The following is an 11,795-nucleotide window of genomic DNA, read 5'->3' as shown; positions in this document are numbered from 1 at the left end:
TATTTACTTGTTGTCATTTTCTCTCCTCTTAACTCTTAAAGTAATAACAGGGAAATAGCCTCATATACACCTCCACAGATACACATGAATATACTGGATTTCTTTATACATTATAGCCAATTGTCTTAAAATTGAAAAGAAAAAACCAATAGCATCTATCTCAAAGGGGTTTTGTGAGAATTACATAAATTTAAATGTGAGCATAGAACACATATAGATGAAGCTAAATTTATGACAAATTAGAGGAAATTTATTGTGAGCAATACATTAAGAGAAAAATTCAGCAGCTCATGAGAGAAATGAGATGCTGCTAAGATTCCTTGGGTCTTTACCACCATTCTCATTCCCATTACAGTCCTTCCCTTTTCATCTCTAACAACTTCAGGAGTTTATGTATTTTTATTATTTAACAACAGCATGTATAAATTGTTGTGTAAGGGATAATATTAGTCAGTAGGGGCAGCATATAGCAAGCATAAATTATACTAATTTTCACTATTTGGAGGAAATAGAGATTAAGAGAAAATTTCCTAATGATGGATTATGTAGCACAGAAATGCGTTAAGAAGGGACTTTCTGGAATGGCTTAGAAATAGAATAGTTTATCATTTGGGAGAATAAATCAAATTTATGTTTGCCAAAGAAAGCATGAATAAATGCTATAGCAAAGCTCTTCCATGAAAAATATTTTTAATTTATTTTTGAATGATAATTTTAACTATAGCATGCATCTATAACTGTTAACTTTACCTAAAAGAAAACTGAAACTGAGCTGGGATGTATTAGTTTTATATTTCTCTGTAACAGATGATCACAAATTTAATGGCTTAAAACAATATCCATTACTGGTTCGGTTTTCTCAGACACACATCTGGTATGGTGTGCTTGGGTTCTCTGCTCAGGGTGTCACAAGGCTGAAATCAAAATGTTGGCTGGTTGAGTTCTTATCTGGAGTCTCAGTGGAAATATCACTTGTAAGTATATTCTTGTTCCTTGCAGTTGAAGGGGTGAAGTCGTCATTCCCTTGCTATCAAGAGAGTGCCCACCCTATTCTTTGTCAAGTGGCCTTCATTTTCAAACCAGCAATGATGTTGAGATCCTTTTTTGGGTTTTGAATTTCTGACTTCCTCTTCTGTAACTAGCCTCAGAAATCTCTTGGCTTTTAAAAGATTCTTGTGATTAGGTCAATCACACCTCAATTACCTCTACTGAGTCAATTATCCCTACTGAGTCAATTATCCCATTAATAACCTAATCATGAAAGTAATGTCTGTTTTAGTCACAATCCTAGGGATTAGGATATTTTGGGAGTCATCTTGGAAGTCTTTCCACTCCAGGAACATTTTTAATATAGATTTTTAGACACAGATAGATTCATTAACACCTATGTAATTGGAATATGAGAATGTGGTTTCTACAGATTTGTTTAATATTTAACATTATTAGGTCAAGGGATGTGACATAGACATAATTTAGTCAATGTATTATAAATAAAGAAATAGAATGCACTTTAAATCGGGAAATCAGGCATTCATTTCTGGCAATTCAATCAAAACTACAGAGAAAAGATTCTAATTACCTACTTATGGTTTTGAAAGGCATAATAAGACATTTTAACTATTTAATTAAACATCTACTCGAGAAAATTGTTTGGTGATCTATACACAGTTTACTATAGACAAAGAGTTAGCTGAAGTCTGTACTCATAGAAGGAAACAAATTTAATTAAAAGTGACAACCTGGTCAGTTTAAGTATCATCTATTTACTACTAAGAAAACTTACATTAGAATAGGTATTGAAGAAGAAACTACAAAAAATGCTTCATTTATATGTCTTTATTTATATGTTGATTTGCCTAAGAAGATATAGTCATTTGATGGTAAAGCTGATACTACATTTCCCATTTCCAATCCCAGAACTCTGTTTCTTCTGCTCCTTCTTAGTATCACTGACATCTTCACTGTCTCTTATGCCATTGTCCCTGATTCCAAGCATGAGTGTGAGAATCTGTTCAGTCCCTTCCTCTGCCTTGAAAAGAACTGAAAAGGTAGACACTGTAAATCAAATTAAAAATTGAGTCAATTAAAAGAAAAAAAAGAACCACATGACTAACAATGTGCCTGGTTATGGCAGCAGGCATAGTAAGAAACATCCATGACTTGAGTCAAGAACACAGAATACGAACCTTGGCTCTACCTCAGACTGACTTTGGACATAGATATTGGGCACTTAACCCCACAAAAAAATTATGAAAGTATGAAGGAAAGATGGAAGATTAGATATAATATTAAACTTCAGAGTGAAACTTTCAACAATGGACTAGATTTTATGTTTAATTCTGATATATTTATCATAATGTATTTTACATGATATCTCCAGAAATTGGTGACAGCTAGAATTAATTCTTACAGTTCTCTTTAGTTGGCAAAGCCCTTTCTTGGTCAGAATCAATCTTATTCCACGAACTATGTTTTGCAGAATATGATGGCCAGCAGTTGGAATTATTCATGTGGACAATGGGCAGGGATTTTTGGTATCTGGACTCAACTTGAATGAAAGGGCTCTAGATTTATTTTTATTATTTAATAGAACTCAAGTATAAAATAAAGAACTTTCATTGACACCAAAAGCCTATTTCATTGTAGTTACAAAGGATACGCTCTCAAATGAAAAGTTGTACATTTTATTTATTTATTTGTCTTTTTTTTTTTTTGTCTTTTTAGGGCCACACCCACGGCATGTTGACGTTTCCAGGCCCAGCAGGAGCTATAGCCACTGGCCTATGCCACAGCCACAGCATTGCAGGATCCGAGCCGCTTCTGTGACCTACACCACAGCTCACGGCAAGACCTTTGTATCCTTAACCCACTGAGCGAGGCCAGGGATCGAACCCACATCCTCATGGATGCTACGGGTTCTCATTAACCTCTAAGCCACAATGGGAACTCTGAAGAGTTGTACGTTAATCATTCAGGATGCTCCTCAAACCAGTTACAGAATTGTGGGGCTAAAAGAATCATAGAGATTCAGCCCCACTTGGTCATTTTACAGGTGAGAAAACAGATATATAGTTTAATGTATGGATGAAGGTCTTGAAAACCCAGGAAGCTTCCTTAGAGGTGGAATGTACTGTCTATCACATCATGCAAATTTTCAAGCACGTATATTTTCATTTTTTTGATCTGAAAATATGCAATTTAGGATTGAGGAACTGAAATATTGACCATTCTTCTCTAAGAAAATCTAAGTCTGTTTAAATTAATTTTCATTATTATCAACTTTGAAATTAATTTAGAGTTTTCTTTTTAAAACATCATGAAATAGCTTCATTCTTCAGGTTTCTCTATGAGAGTGATTTTCAAACTTAATTGCACATTGAAATCAACAATGAAGCTTTAAGAAATACAGATGCTTGCTTCTCATTTTCAGCGATTTTGATGTATTTAATATGAGAGGTGATCTGGGAGGGAATCTTTGAAAACACTCCCCCAGATGACTCCACTGTGCAACTAAATATGAAAACCATTGCAAGATGAACAAAGTAGGCAGGAGTGGCAGCAAGATCTTAGCTATTGGTTGATACAATTCTGGTGTTTTTCTTCCACACCTTGTGATTTTCTTTATTAATTGAATGTTAAATGGAGAATTGACACATTTTCCTCTTGCAAACATTTAAAAAATGCCTACTAAAAGTCTAAATATTTGCTAAATGCTGGTAATATAAATACAAATAACAGGAGTTCCCTGGTGGCACAGTGGGTTAAGGATCTGGTGTTTCCCTGTTGCGGTTTGGGCACGGTTTCAATCCATGGACTGCAAACTTCGGCATGAAGTGGGTGCAGCCAAAAACAAAAACAAAAAACAAACAAAAAAACCCAACAAAAGACATTTAATATGTATTCCCTGTCCTTAAGGACTTCCTGTCATGGTGGAGACAGGTTAAGAGTCTTTAATGTTATTGAGGATTTTAAGACAAAGGGAGAGCTGGTTCTTGCCTACTGATATTATTTATCTGTAGTATTATTTGTTCTTGGAGCATTTCTGTCTATCCAGATATAATTCACCTGAATGCAAGATACCATTTTGTAATGAATAGATAAAATAAAACGGTTATTGGATAGAATGGCTGGTTTCCATACTCATGTCTCAAATGACATGGATGGAGAATTGATATGTTTCTCCCTCATTGTGCTGGAAATGTGTGTGATTTTGCATTAGTCAGTGAGTGAACTGGCATTAAAGAACAGTTGATGCAGTTCAAGAAAAACACTTCTGCTGATGTTTGAACACACCCCATTCATTCATGCTTCCCTCCAGCAGAATGAATATTTTTCTCCAACAACATAACTAGGCAGATTCCTGCCAACCTGTGGGGTGGATCTAGAAGGTGTATAAATAGTAATGAGGAACAGATGAGAAGTTTGTTTTCATAAATGACTTAGATTACTTTAAAATATGAAGACTCTGCTACTGAAAAGAAATAAAAAACTAATTTCACTTCTAAGCATGGTATCTACTTTTTAAGTTAATTTTATTGTTTTATATACATATGAGATTTTTAAAAATACTTGAAAAAGTAACACAATCAACTAGTGAGAAATCAAAGCATTTATTTTCTGTTTTGTGTGTATAATATGAACATTTAAATGTCAACCTCATGTACTATTTGGGTATAATGAGAATCATAATATGATTTCAATAATTGAGGTTAAAAAAATAAATCTCTATATGATGGGAATTATCAAAATTCAGATTAAAATTTTTGGAGCCAGGACTACATTAAGCTCTGGGATGTAAGAAGCATTTTTAGCTATCAGACAGATTTATTTGTTGAATGAATGTGATGTCTTCAGTTTTGTTAGCTAAATGTATATTTGCCATTTTTCTCATTTGAAAGGTCTCTGAATCTAATTTTAGTGTTTCTTTCTGTGTAATGGTATTTATAGCTTTTTAAACAAGAGTGGAGTGTCATACAAATTTTGATTTAATGACATTAGCAGTAAAGTGGCACATAGTAATCTCTTTATTACAGCATAGGACATATTCAGCTGAACATTTTATGACTAGTAGATAATCTTACAGTCAATCAATATATACTGAAATTAAAATATAAACTTTGCTATCTTATGTGATAATTAAAAATCATAATTCAACGGTAATAGGTACTACATATGCATTGAATTTATACACCAATATTCAAAGAATTGGTTATGGTTGGATATTTGCTGTGTAGTTTATATATATAAATATATTTTTTGTTGTTGTTGTTGTTGTTGTTGTTGTTGCTATTTCTTGGGCCGCTCCCTCGGCATATGGAGGTTCCCAGGCTAGGGGTTGAATTGGAGCTGTAGCCACTGGCCTACACCAGAGCCACAGCAACGCGGGATCCGAGCCACGTCTACAACCTACACCACAGCTCACGGCAACGCCGGATCATTAACCCACTGAGCAAGGGCAGGGACCGAACCTGCAACCTCATGGTTCCTAGTCGGATTCGTTAACCACTGCGCCACGACGGGAACTCCATGTAGTTTATATTTTAAGTCAGTGGCCTCAAATTGTTTTTTTGGCCATGTCCACAGCATGTGGAAGTTCCTGGGCCAGGGGTTGAACCTGCACCACAGCAGTGACAATGCCAAATCCTTAACCTGCTGAGATACAAGGGAACGCCTCGATTACCTCCAGTTTTTTTCAGTTGGCAGTAACCACCTTAAATTTCATAAACCACTTAAAATAATGCCTCTTCCTTCTTTGCGTGGCTGGTAAATTTGCCAACTATGGTCAATTTTACCATTCAACATTAAAATCAGATGCTTTCTCAAGAGAATAGTAAAGCATTCGCCAGAGAATTCCCATTACTTCTATTTAGTCACATGTAAGTTAAAGTATAATATCCTATCACTGTGGGGCTTGCTGGTATCAAGATGTCAAAAGTATCTCTTCCTGAATTTAAAAACAAACTGCTCTAAATCTAAATTTTACTGTTGGAGATGGGGAAGGTCCAGCTCCCTTAAATATTTTGTCAATATATTTTATGATAAAATATATATGTTTATAAAAATATAAATATATCTATCAACAATATGTTTCAATTAATAGATAAATAATAAGAGCTGGCATTTTGCACTATGAAACTGGAGAATCAGTACAAGTACAAAGTTCTACATCACTCTTGCTCCACTGCCAGCTAGTCATTCAGAAACAGTACTATGTACATGGGAGAGAAAATTGGCATTTTTTTTTAGTCAATTTTATTTGATCAAGATGTATCCATGAAGGGAGTTCCCATTGTGGCTCAGCAGAAATGAATCCTGTTAGGAACCGTGAGGTTGTAGGTTCGATCCCTGGCCTCGCTGAGTGGGTTAAGGATCTGGTGTTGCTATGAACTGTGGTATAGGTAGCAGACGCAGCTCAGATCCCACGTGGCTGTGGAGTAGGCTGGTGGCTATAGCTCTGATTTGACCCCTAGCCTGGAAACTTCCATATACTGCCGGTGCAGCCCTAAAAAAAAAAAAAGTTGTGTCCATGTAGTTGTATTCAGAGGTATAAAACTGAAAAAAGACATTTCATTATTTCAATCTATCAAATTAATGAATATCCATCTCTACAGAATCAATTCATTTGATTTATTCATACCATGAAAATTTATTAATCATCAATTGTAAGACAGGCCCTGTGCTAGACTCTAGGTATGCAATGTTAGCAAAAGTAGCCATGGTGCCTGCCAGCACAGAGAGGTATTGTGAAAGAAAACATTAATCAGATTTATGGCACAAATTATTATTTAATACACAACAAGCCAAGTTCTGGCATGTTGTGCTACCAGAGTATATAATAAAAGAATTTGGACCTGCTTTGTGGTGTTTGAGAATTCTTTCCTCAGGAAGCGATATTTGACCTCAGTAACTATTCTTCAAAGTTGGGAAAATAACAGAGAATATCCCAGGCAGAGAGAAGAGTTCTAGCAAAATCTCTGCTGTGTGTCAGAACATAACATTTTGGGAAAGTAAGAAAATGCCAGTGAAGCTGTAGCATAGAGCACAGGTGTGAGGGGCAAAGCTGGAGATGTAGGCAGGGTTGAAACCATGAAAGGCATTGTGTGCTATATGAAGGTTATAAGTCTTCATTCTCCTTGGGCTGAAAGGCCACTCATGAGATTCTAAGCAAATAAGAACAAAGTGATGAAATTTTACATTTCAAAACATTGCTTTTATGGTAGTATGAAGAAAGGATTGGATTGGAATAAGAATGACTATAAGAGTCCAATCATTAGCGAACTCAGAAATTAAGTCTTGGGCAAAAGGAAGCCAATACTAAGGTGGTAAAAGGCAGGTTAAAGAAGAGTGAATGCATTTAAGAGATGTTTATAAATTGAATCTAAATAATTTATTGAAATGTGGAAATAAGGAAAAGAATTATGTTCTTTCTAATTCATACAATTAGAATATGAATGATCATTATATTAAGATAGGAAACACTGGAAGAGAACCAGGTAGTTGCTTCTGTGGAGAGGGACTTGCTTTGTTCATTCATTTGTATAGTTTTGACTGGGTGGGGAGAAATCGAGGATTTGGTTTTGGCCCATGTTGAGTTTGAGGTGCATCTGAGATATCCAAGTGGATCTGCGAAATCTTCACAGTGGTTTTTATATTATACATCTTTTTCCTGCTGTCTGAAAGTAGACTATTCCTATGACACCTTTCCTAAGCTGAAATGGCATGAAGCCAAAAGCAATTACCTCAGGACACTTCTTGCTAATGGATGCATTAAATAAATTGAGGTAAAGCACAGATGATCACAGACATAGTTCAAAATTTTGGCATCTTGATGCCAAGTGTAGTTCCTGGAGAAGGAGCGTGGCCGCTCCACACTCACTTCTGGGGTTTGGGCTATCTGTCATGGGCTCCCTGAACAACCAATGCTTAAGACTATTTTTGTTTTTCTCTCTTTTTTTTTTTTTGTAAAAGTGAAAATCCCCTTCAATGTCTTTCTGTTAGCAAAAACAGGTACTAACCTAGGTCTTTCATAAAAGTGAATTGGTATGAAGAAGACTTTCACAAAGCAGGGGTACCTGTGCAGGTTTGGAAACCAATGAAATAATCTAGGGCTAAAAATGTAAATTTGAAAGACTTGGGTATCCAGTCACCAGTTGACTAGATTGGTAATTGAAGCTATAAATTTAGTTGAGAGTGTAGAATAAAGAGAAGTCTCACAGCCTAGGCTTGAAGAACTCTTAACTGTTGGGTTGAAGAGGCTGAGAGTTGACCCGATTTGGGAGTATTACCAATGGGTTGTTGTTACACAAAGGAAAGAGAATGGTTGAAGGAGGAGCTAACCAAAAATGCTGAGGCCAGTGAGATGTTACATTGACAATGATTTTTTTCAATTGAAGTTTATTTCTATACAAAAGCTGGCCGATAACTCAGAAGACTGAAAAAAACAGTTTGATGACTTTAACAATGTAGATGTCTTGGGGGTAAGGGAATTTTTATTTTTGTTTTTTAGGTCAATGGGGGTAATCCAAGTCAGAAAGTATGTCAAGTATATTGGAATATTTATACGTATTTTGTGTTCACTGTACTTTTCCATTTCCCTTTCTAAGGAGAGAGCCAGGCCTTGGCAATCAGTTGCCTCAGGGGAAGGTTTATTCTGCTTTTCAGAATCTTGTTTTCCCTAAAGCTCCTTGATAGGATTATTTTATAAGGGTAGAAGGTAATGGGAGGGGGTCCACTTACTGTATCAGAGTGGGAGGTGGGTGAGAAAGGCTTTGGTGGTTTTTCAGAATCATATCAAGAGTGCCTCAGGCATTCATAGTGGAATTTGTGTGGGTAGAAACTGACATATCTTAAGAGACCTATGACTTGTTGCCAGAAAATTATGGGAACAAGGAAGTAAAGGATGTGATGATTACTGCCAGGGATGCGCATACTGCATGCTAATTGTTTACTTGTTGCTTTATCTCACTGGAAGCAAAAGTTACCCCAGTTCAGATTGTAGATTCAGACTGGTCTGAAAGCATTCTTTTCTTGATTGTCTACATAGGATCTTCACCTTCTGAGAAGTTCATCTGTTATTTTTCTTAAAACTATTTTTAAGTAAATTTTTGTTTGATTATATGTCAGTTTGTTGAGCATATTCTGCCTTTTCTTTTATGTTACCTTTGTCAGTTTTGGGGGGTTATACTAGATTAGCTTTCAAAGATTTAGCTATCTCTTTTTTCAAGTAGTAGTATTTTTGGTGCTGTGTCATTGATGGGCAGGAAAGAGATATTTAGCTCCTGAAAGAGACTAGCCCACCTCCAAACCACTGAATCTCAATGTGGTCTTTTGATCATATGCATCACCCCTTGATTTTGTAGTTGATGAGTTTATAATAAACTTATTTAACATTAGACCTTGAGCCACAATTTGGATCATCCAGTATTCAGAACCCTGTCATGATATATTCAATTATCATTCTTGAACATTAACAGTACAAATGCAGATTAAAGAATCTACATTCTATCAACACACTGAATCCTACAATTTTATAGATAAAACATGAAATTTCTGTATTTTTATTCTTCATTAATATGCTTGTGTATTTGGACTCTTCCATCACCTGGTAATTTTGGAATTGTATTCAATATCCATCTCCTCAGCAGATTGCAGTCTTCCAATGTGGACAAGCATGTCGTGCTGAGCGGTGTTCAGAGTGACTTGCCTGGAAAACAGCAAACCCTCAATCAGTATTTATTGAATGAATGAATGGTAGACGAATAAGTTATATTTTCTACTAAAACATTTTCCTAGTTCTCTAAGGTGTTAAATATTTCCCAAACAAATGACTTCTTTTTACAAAAATTGAATTCTTCTCCTTTCATTTATTCATTCATTTAATGTTTATTTAAAACCTGGTTTATGCCAGGCATAGTGCTAGTAGCTGCTTTCACAATTCACAGTGTAGTATGTATTCTCATCACACTTAGAAACCTGCTACATTGACTGCCAAAGGAAATTTCTGGACACAGAATGTTTGGCTGTGCAAATAGTGGCCTTCCTCATTTCCATGTGTCCTAGAAAGAAATTCAGAGAAGGAAATGGCAGTAAGTACTCAATTGCAAATATGTTTTAGAGATTATATGTAAGGAGAACTGCACTGGCCACAGTGTAGTTATAAATAAGGAGTCCTGGGAAAGGCTCAACATGAACACATGTTTGGATCAAATAGTCCTGTTATGCAAAAGAGAGACTGCTGGAAAGGTAGGCCAGCCAGGAGATTCACTTACCAGTGGCTGTTATTACTAAAGCATGAATAGTCAAAAATACTTTATTTAGTGTGATATTTATATCACCCTTGCTATTTATGGACACACAGATTTTTCCACTATAATTCAGGAGAGGGGCCACCCTGATCCATTTGAAAGTATGTGTGTGTGTGTGTGTGTGTGTGTGTGTGTGTGTGTGTGTGTGTTATGCTACTCTCCTTACTCCTTAGCTCACAGAACAGGTAGATTAACATTTACTGAGGGCAGAGGTCCTGGCTAGGGTTTTATATATATTCTCACATTTTATCCTTTATGAATTCCTTATAGCAACCCATAATAGTGCTGCATAAAGATGATAAAATTGAGACTCAGAGATTCTAATTTGCCTAAGTCAGAGCTACTAAGTCAGGAGGTCAGATTTTGATTCTAATTCCCTGAGAATTGAAAATTTATGATTAGTCCAATATGTGCATTGGCCAAATAGACACTTATTAAACAGGTTCCAGTCCTTAAAGAAATCCCAAGTGTATATAACAAAGGAATAAATCAGTGCGTATTATCCAAAGTCTAAACTGGCTTATTTCAGAAATGAAAAGGTGATTTAATATAGAGAAATTCACCAATATAATTTGTCATTAAAAAATTGAGAAAAATGAAACAATTACATCAGGCAATGTTACACTCCAAAAAGGTATTTGACACACATCAGCAGCATCCATTCTTGGTTAAAAAAAATAATAATAATAATAGAAGAAACCTTCTTAAATGTAATTAAAAATTATGAGAAGTCAAATTTTTGACATATTTTTAAACAGTTATATTCTACAAATAGTGTGGTAAGAGGTCGGGAAAATTTTTATTATCTCTATCATTCAAATAGTTTTTGGAATTTCTATTAAAGGTAACATCAGAATTAATTACATGAAATATCACAAAGGAAAAGATAATATCATAAAATTTGAGGTATTTAACTAAAAATTTATCAAATCTAATAAAAATGTTATAAGCTAACTGGATATAAGACTAACTAAAAAAGTTTCCCTTTATACTAAAAGTTAGTTATACATTGAAATTAAGATCTCATTCAAAAGCAGAATTCAAAATGCTCATACATAAAAATGGAAAAAAATTATTCCTTGTAGAATAGAATTTGTAGGATAACATAGGACACAAAATGTCAACAAAAGGAAAATGATTAACTCCTACAGTAGTTTTTCTTAATCTAATAATATGCAATTATGAAATATGCTAGATATGTTGTGTACTGAGCTAAAATGATATTCAGGATGTAATGATAAGACTAAGTACATTACTCATTTTTATAGAAAATATAGTCAGGAGTGTTTTCAATTCCCAAATATCATAAAATGTCAGAATTGGAAGCAGAGCTCATAGACACAGTCAGTCATTCACAAAAAGGCATGCACAACACTGTGTGATATTATTTCAGCCCTCATTCACTGATGAGAACATTGAAGTCTAGGGAGAAATACAGCTCTCTTGTTTTGAGGCTAGCAAACTAGAACAGGAAAAAAACCAAATACCTGA

The 11,795-nt window shown here is 35.1% G+C and overlaps 1 long non-coding RNA gene across 1 annotated transcript in view; it reads right to left on the bottom strand.

Annotated features, from left to right (window-relative positions):
- Positions 1–1,840: 1,840 nt before the first annotated feature.
- LOC125122241 (uncharacterized) overlaps positions 1,841–11,795 on the bottom strand; it is a 34,450-nt gene continuing 24,495 nt past the window's right edge. The window contains exons 2-3 of the long non-coding RNA XR_007133737.1: positions 9,602–9,703; positions 1,841–2,055 (exon numbers count right to left, since the gene is read on the bottom strand). This is a non-coding gene — a long non-coding RNA (uncharacterized LOC125122241). The remainder of the gene's footprint in view (positions 2,056–9,601; positions 9,704–11,795) is intronic.

Source organism: Phacochoerus africanus, chromosome 3 (assembly GCF_016906955.1).
Source record: "Phacochoerus africanus isolate WHEZ1 chromosome 3, ROS_Pafr_v1, whole genome shotgun sequence".
Taxonomy (NCBI): domain Eukaryota; kingdom Metazoa; phylum Chordata; class Mammalia; order Artiodactyla; family Suidae; genus Phacochoerus; species Phacochoerus africanus.
The sequence above is the reverse complement of the archived record's forward strand: the minus strand, read 5'-3'. Positions and strand labels throughout refer to the sequence as shown.